Source organism: Anolis sagrei, chromosome 6 (assembly GCF_037176765.1).
Source record: "Anolis sagrei isolate rAnoSag1 chromosome 6, rAnoSag1.mat, whole genome shotgun sequence".
NCBI classification, from domain to species: domain Eukaryota; kingdom Metazoa; phylum Chordata; class Lepidosauria; order Squamata; family Dactyloidae; genus Anolis; species Anolis sagrei.
In genome coordinates this window covers 61,182,645-61,189,477 of record NC_090026.1, presented here as the reverse complement: position 1 = coordinate 61,189,477, position 6,833 = coordinate 61,182,645, and positions in this window count along the sequence as shown.

Below are 6,833 nucleotides of genomic sequence, written 5' to 3'. Positions count from 1 at the left end.
TGGAATTAAAATATATCCACTAAAAAGGCACCCTGGCTGCAATGCAACCTGAGCCCTGCCACATGCACAATGGAGGACCTTCTTGCAGCAACACCAGAAGCACTCCAAGCGGCCAGATACTGGTCAAAGGACATTTAATCAAGTACCAAACTCGCAAATTTTGTATTTTGTCTGTTTGTTTTGTTCTGTTAGAAATGTAATACAATTGCCTGGTTGCCCTGACACGACAAATAAATATAAATAAATAACATGAATTACTTTATAAACTTAATTGGAGTTGGAACCGAAATGCCATTCCATCGCAAAGCCCATTCCACAACACATTGGTGATTTCACTATTTAATTTAGATTCTGATGTACATTTTTAGTCTGATTGTAGGGCTGAAAAGTATGAAAAATCTACAAGCCAAATTTTTGAAACTGCTCCAGCAGAAGGAAATATTTCTTGAGTCTCAAGCTATTTCCTTAAAGCAAGCAGTTGCCATTCATGCTGTTTCTCAAATAAGCATGCAGCTTTTATAAGTAAATGGGGCCTGAAAGCCATGTAATGTATACGCTAGCATCAATCCCATGGGATGAATGTATTTGTGTCCGTGGTGTTATTTGGATCAAGGCATAAAGTGGAGTGCCAGCATCATAGCTTGTAAGCTTTTTCTTCCACAAAGGCTGTCAGCTGTGGCACAGGGCCTAGGGGAAAATGTCTCTGAGGGCTGGGAATGAGCTTTTCATAAGCCGTGAAAAATTGAGTACATGATGTGTGCTGCAGGTAAGACCAAGTGGGATGTGAGCACTAGTGGGAATCATGGCAACTGCTCCGGCTGCTTGGTTCATTTTGCTGGCAGGCTGGTTATCAAAATGTCCTGTCTTTCACCTCATTTTATTTTACTATGTTGTCTACTGTTTTGTTTATATTTGAAATAAACTGGACTCTAGCTGTGACTGTCTGGATGAGGAAGAATAAGCTGAGTGTTCTTTCGCGCGCTGGGCCTGTAAATAGTTGTCTTTAAAACAGGACGTGCAACCTTTGCCCAATGGGAAGCCAGGAGGCCTCAGAGGTTTCCACCACAAACAGTCTTTAGATGGTTTGAGAAGTACAACAAAGTCTTTTATTAATGAACAATCAAACAGAAACTTCTCTTGTCTTCAGTAAAGTTAAGCAAATAATTCCAACCTTTTAGGTAACTGGTGAATTCCTAAACTTGCCCACGAAGGACAAGCAACTACCTTCAATAACTTCTTCTTTAAAGGAAAATCCCCTTTTTAACTTCTCCCAGGCTGACTGAAACTTAAACCTAACTGATGTGGGCACCACTACCAGGTTGAACTGCGTCTCAAAGCACCGAGTGGACCTACCAGCAAGGCCTGTAGTCTCTTCAGCTGGAGTTCTTTGATCTTTAGGGCTGTTTCCCTGGAAAGTCTTTGGAGACTCTTTTCCTTCTGTTTCTGTTGGAATTTCTGTAACCCTGGAAATTCTTAAAGGTTGAAGCTTTTGTACAGGGGAAGCTTTACACACGTCCTGTACATTGGCTAACCTTGCTGAGACAGACTAAAAAATGGCTCCCTTCCCAATCCCAATTGCCCTGAGCAAGGGGCGGGACCAAAACTTAATGATGATGGACAGGTGGCTTTGTCCTATAACTGCAACCAAAAGAAGCCACCTATCTGCAGTCTCTGACACCTAGGACTGCAAACAAACATTTAATGTAAAGCAAACAAAATTGGAGCTCCTGGTACAGCTGTATCAGAACACTGAGGATCAATCCTGACAAGACAGAGGTCCTCCAGGTCGATCGTAAGCCAGATTGGGGTATAGGGAGGCAACCTGTGCTTGACGGGGTTGCACTCCCCCTGAAGTCACAGGTCCACAGCTTGGGTGTCCTCCTAGACTCATCACTAACACTTGAAGTTCAGGCGTCGGCGGTGGCTGGGAGGGCCTTCGCACAATTAAAACTCATGTGCCAGCTGCGACCGTACCTTGTGAAGTCGGATCTGGCCATGGTGGTCCATGCCTTAATCACCTCCAGATTGGATTACTGCAATGCACTCTACATGGGGCTGCCCTTGAAGACGGCTCGAAATTTCAATTGGTTCAACGGGCTGCAGCCAGGCTACTAACTGGAGCGACTTACAGGGAGAGGTCAACTCCCCTGTTTAAGGAACTCCATTGGCTGCTGTTCATCTTCCAGTCCCAATTCAAGATGCAGGTTCTTACCTACAAAGCCTTGAATGGTTTGGGACCCGCCTACCTGCATGACGATCTGTGTACGAGCCCACATGATCTCTTCGTTCATCTGGAGAGGCCCTGCTCTCACTCCCATCCCCTTTGCCATAAAGGCTGCCTTTAACAGAAGACAAAGAAGAATCCTCTGGATGAAGGAAAGTGGAAGACAGTCCACTTCATCCCAGAATCATCTGGGATGAAGGAAAGTGGAAGACAGTCCACCGCCTCTCCTTTTCCCATCATTGGAGGTCGCAATGACCAGCCCAACGTGACTTACTCCATATACCGGGTCCTAGAGAAGTGCACTTGGAAAGGACCAGGCGCAGGGCTTTTTCTATTTCTGCCCCTGCCTTGTGGAATTCCTTGCTGCCCTACATGAGAGCCATGCGTGACTTAGGGCCTTTTACTCTCACACTTAAGACCTGGCTTTTTACTAGAGTATTCGATCTCTGTTGATTTTAATTTTTGTATGTATGTATTTTATCTTTTGTAATTTAGCTGTAAATCGCCTGGAGCATTCCCGGATGGAGGGCGATTAATAAGTTATTAAATTATGATGATGATGATGATGATGATGATAGTATTGATAACCTGATTGACGGTTCTTTCTTAACCTGTGCTGCAATTTGTGCATGGAGCAACTGGGGGGGGGGGGGAGAGATTTACTACTCCCCTTCCCCCATAAACTTTATTCATTTGTAAACATTCTGGAAGCGACAAAACAGATAAGTAAGGCATTACTGTGAATAATCTACTAAATAGCCTTGGCTTTTGCAAAGATGTTTAGGCAATGCTACATCAGTAGGAGAATCTAAAAAATCATTTTGGACTATTTTTGGTTTTTATCACACACACATTTTCTTGTTTTTAGTCTGGTCTTGCAGTAATTTTATTATTTTCCTTTCAACTGAGTCTACTTACTTCATGCAAACTTTAAGCATATTCATCATTTGAAGACTGAGCGGTAGTTGTGAATGAAGCCATTAGAAAGCACATACCACAGATATTAATAATGCTCCATCTCGCGTCATCCCAGCCAAATGGTCTGTTTCACATGACAATGCCAGTTGCTTGAGTCTGCAGCAACGGTTTTAAATTATCTTGGTTCGAATGAGCTATTGCAGTACTGCTCCAGATTGTGGGAGTAGAGGATGTCAGGCCTTTTAAAAATACTTTGTTTACGATAAACCTGCGTCTTACGGAGTTAGATGTTCCATATCTCTCTTTAATATGTTAAATTATGAAATGTAGTAGTTTTTTTAAAAAGTGGAATTCAAATGTACAATACCCCTGTTCTACTGTTAGAAATGTACAGGGCCTAAAAATGTCACTTAATATAATAATAATAATAATAATAATAATAACAATAACAATAACAATAACAATAATAACAATAATAATAATAATAATAGTTCTGGAACAGCTGTACCAGGAGCTCCAATTTTGTTTGCTTTGCACTGAATGTTTGTTTGCAGTCCTAAGTTTCAGGGACTCTGCAGATAGGTGGCTTCTTTCGGCTGCAGTCATAGGGCAGGCCACCTGTCCATCATCATTAAGTTTTGGTCCTGCCCCTTGCTCAGGGCAATTGGGAAGGGAAGTGAGTCATTTTGTTAGTTAGTCTCAACCAGATTAGCTTATGTATAGGATGTGTGTAACTTCCCCTGTACAAAAGCTTCAACCTTTGAGAACTCCAGGGAAGCATTCCCACAGCTTTAAGAATTTCCAGCATTAAAGACTAAAGAACTCCAGCTGGAGAACATCCACTCCAGCTGGAGTGGGTCTACTCGGCTACTCCGCTACCGAGAAGCAGTTCGGCCCGGTAGCGGAGCCCACATCAGTGAGGGTTGGACTTCAGTCAGCCTGGGAGAAGTTAAAAAGGGGATTTTCCTTTAAAGAAAAAGTTATTGAAGTCAGTTGCCTGTCCTTCGTGGGCAAGATTAGGAATTCACCAGTTCCCTAAAAGCTTAGAATCATTTGCTTAACTTTACTGAAGACAAGAGAAGTTTCTGTTTGATTGTTCATTAATAAAAGACTTTGTTGTACTTCTCAAGCCATCTGAAGACTCTTTGTGGTGGAAACCTCTGAGAACTTCTCCTTGGGCCCCTGGCTTCCCGCTGGGCAAAGGTTACACATCCTGTTTTTAAAGTCAATTAATTACAGGTCCAGCGCATGACAGAACAATTATTATTATTATTATTATTATTATTATTATTATTATTATTTGTACCCTGCCACCATCTCCCCCAATGGGGACTCGGGGTGGCTTACATGAGGCTAAGCCCAAACAACAAATTACAATAAAATAAAATACAAATTAAAATAAAATAAACAACATAGCATTAAAGTACAAAACATATAAACATAATAAACATAATGACTTTACTTTCTGGACATGTGTAAATGCATGCACATGCATGAGATGTGAAAGGATTGAGTTTGCCTCTCATTCCTCCATCTAGTGTACTGCTCTGGTGTATATGTTTGTACGTACATACGTACGTATGTAGGGCGTTCCTGAATCAAAGCCACACACACACACACACACACACACACACAAAGTTAAGCTGGATATGTCCCATTGGACATTAGTAACATACTCATATGATAAAACTTTAGAACTGGATAGACTTTGCTGGGTGCCAGTAAGTTGGGTTTCTTCCCAGACATTGGAACAAGACATTGCCCATATCTCTGGATGAAAAATGCTTTCCCTCAGTCGAAACGACTGGCTTTTGGTCACCTGAACATGAAAGTATGAAGCTTCCTCCAGTTAACACTCTCCTCTTTTGTGTGGAATTGTTGCATAATCATCTTGTCACTTTTCCTCTCCTAGTGTTGCTAAGTATCTCCCACATTGGGTTGCTGTGAGTTGTCCAGGCTGTATGGCCATGTTTCAGAAGCATTCTCTCTTGACGTTTCATCCACATCTATAGCAAGCATCCTCAGAGATTGTGAGGTCTCCAACATTGTGCAAGATATATAAATTGTATACAGCCTTAGTATAGTTGTTCTATAGAGGGCTTACTTAACCACGTGTCTTCCACTTTGGTTTGGTTACAGTTCTCACTGTCTTCACCCAGCACAATTGTGTGAATCTGGAAAAAGTGATATCATGATGAACAGCAGGCCAACTCAGTCTCAACTCTCAGTGATTTGATTTTTTTTGGATTTTTCCTTATTTTTGGGAAAACACCTTACTACAGTATTTTTTGGAAAACACCTAACAGTCCTAACAGTCTATAATATCCCTATTACATTGCCTCCAAATTGACTGCCCCAATTAGCCATCTAAAGGAGGGTGTAGATCTATGTTCTTTATTATACGTGTATAATAAACAAATTATACATTTTTAATAATTGCCACAGTACTTGTAGCTCCACTTTGCCTGAGGAGATTGCATTGCGACTTATATAAACAAAATTGTTTTCATTATTTTCTCTGAAAGCTATGTTTCTATCCCACCCCTTAAGTGAAATCTGCGTCAAAGAACAGCACATTTTTGATGTGTTGCGTCACAAAGAGCCATTCTGTCTACTAGGAACAATCACATGGAAGCAGCTTTTCTGTTGTAAAATTAAAAAAAATCAAATAGCATTGAATAGCTTTCAAAGAACATCTCTCCCCACACTCATGTAATGATACACAATGTTTGAAAATGCTGCAAGCAATAAAATAACTTTCTAAAAACTTTGTATGGAAATGCTCTAAAGTTTAGGGCAGGGGCTAAGTAAATGACTTTGGGAGAACAACATCTGGCCTTTGGACCTTACTTTGGGAACCCCTGCTCTAAAATATTATTTTAGGAGGGAACAGGTTAAAGCCAGTTAGACTTGAGCATAATCCAAAAAGGAGTAGTTTCATGATAGTGCTGAAAAAGTTGCCCATTCTGAAAGGTATAAATTTATTGTTAAAAGAGGAAGGGAGAAAAAGAAGAAAAATTACATCAACACTGGAGATGTCTTAGTGGATTTGTTCAAATTTAATATATAACATTGGTCAAGAAACAAAGAACATGTCACATTTATGATAGACTAGCTGTATCCACCATGCGTTGCTGTGGCCAACCTTCCTTCCCTCTTTGTCTCCTTCTTTCTTTGGGGGAGATGTAGTGCATGCACACACACACGCATACACATATAGGTGTTGATAATATGGTAATGTCTATGTTGAAAGGAAGTTGTGGAGAAAACCTACATGGATGTTAATTTTACTATATTTCCTCAACTCTCCCCTCAAATACACACAGTCACGCGGGAAATAAGTGGCTCTGCTGGAGTGCATGTCTTGAGGGGTTATTGTGGAGATGATCTTGCATGTGCATTAATTTCACTATATTTTCACAACTCCACACACCCATATGCAATCACTGTTGCTCTGCCAACATGTGCATGTTGCCAAGTTGTAAAAGACAGATAGATAGAATGATTTCCAATTCATATAGCAGTTCAAAAACATGCAAATGTGAGCAGAGCAATAGGTACCACTCTGGCAGGAAGGTAAGGGCGCTCCATTATTATTATTATTATTATTATTATTATTAAACTTTATTTGTACCCCGCTAGCATCTCCCGAAGGACTCGATGCGGCTTACAAAGGCCAAGGCCTCAACAC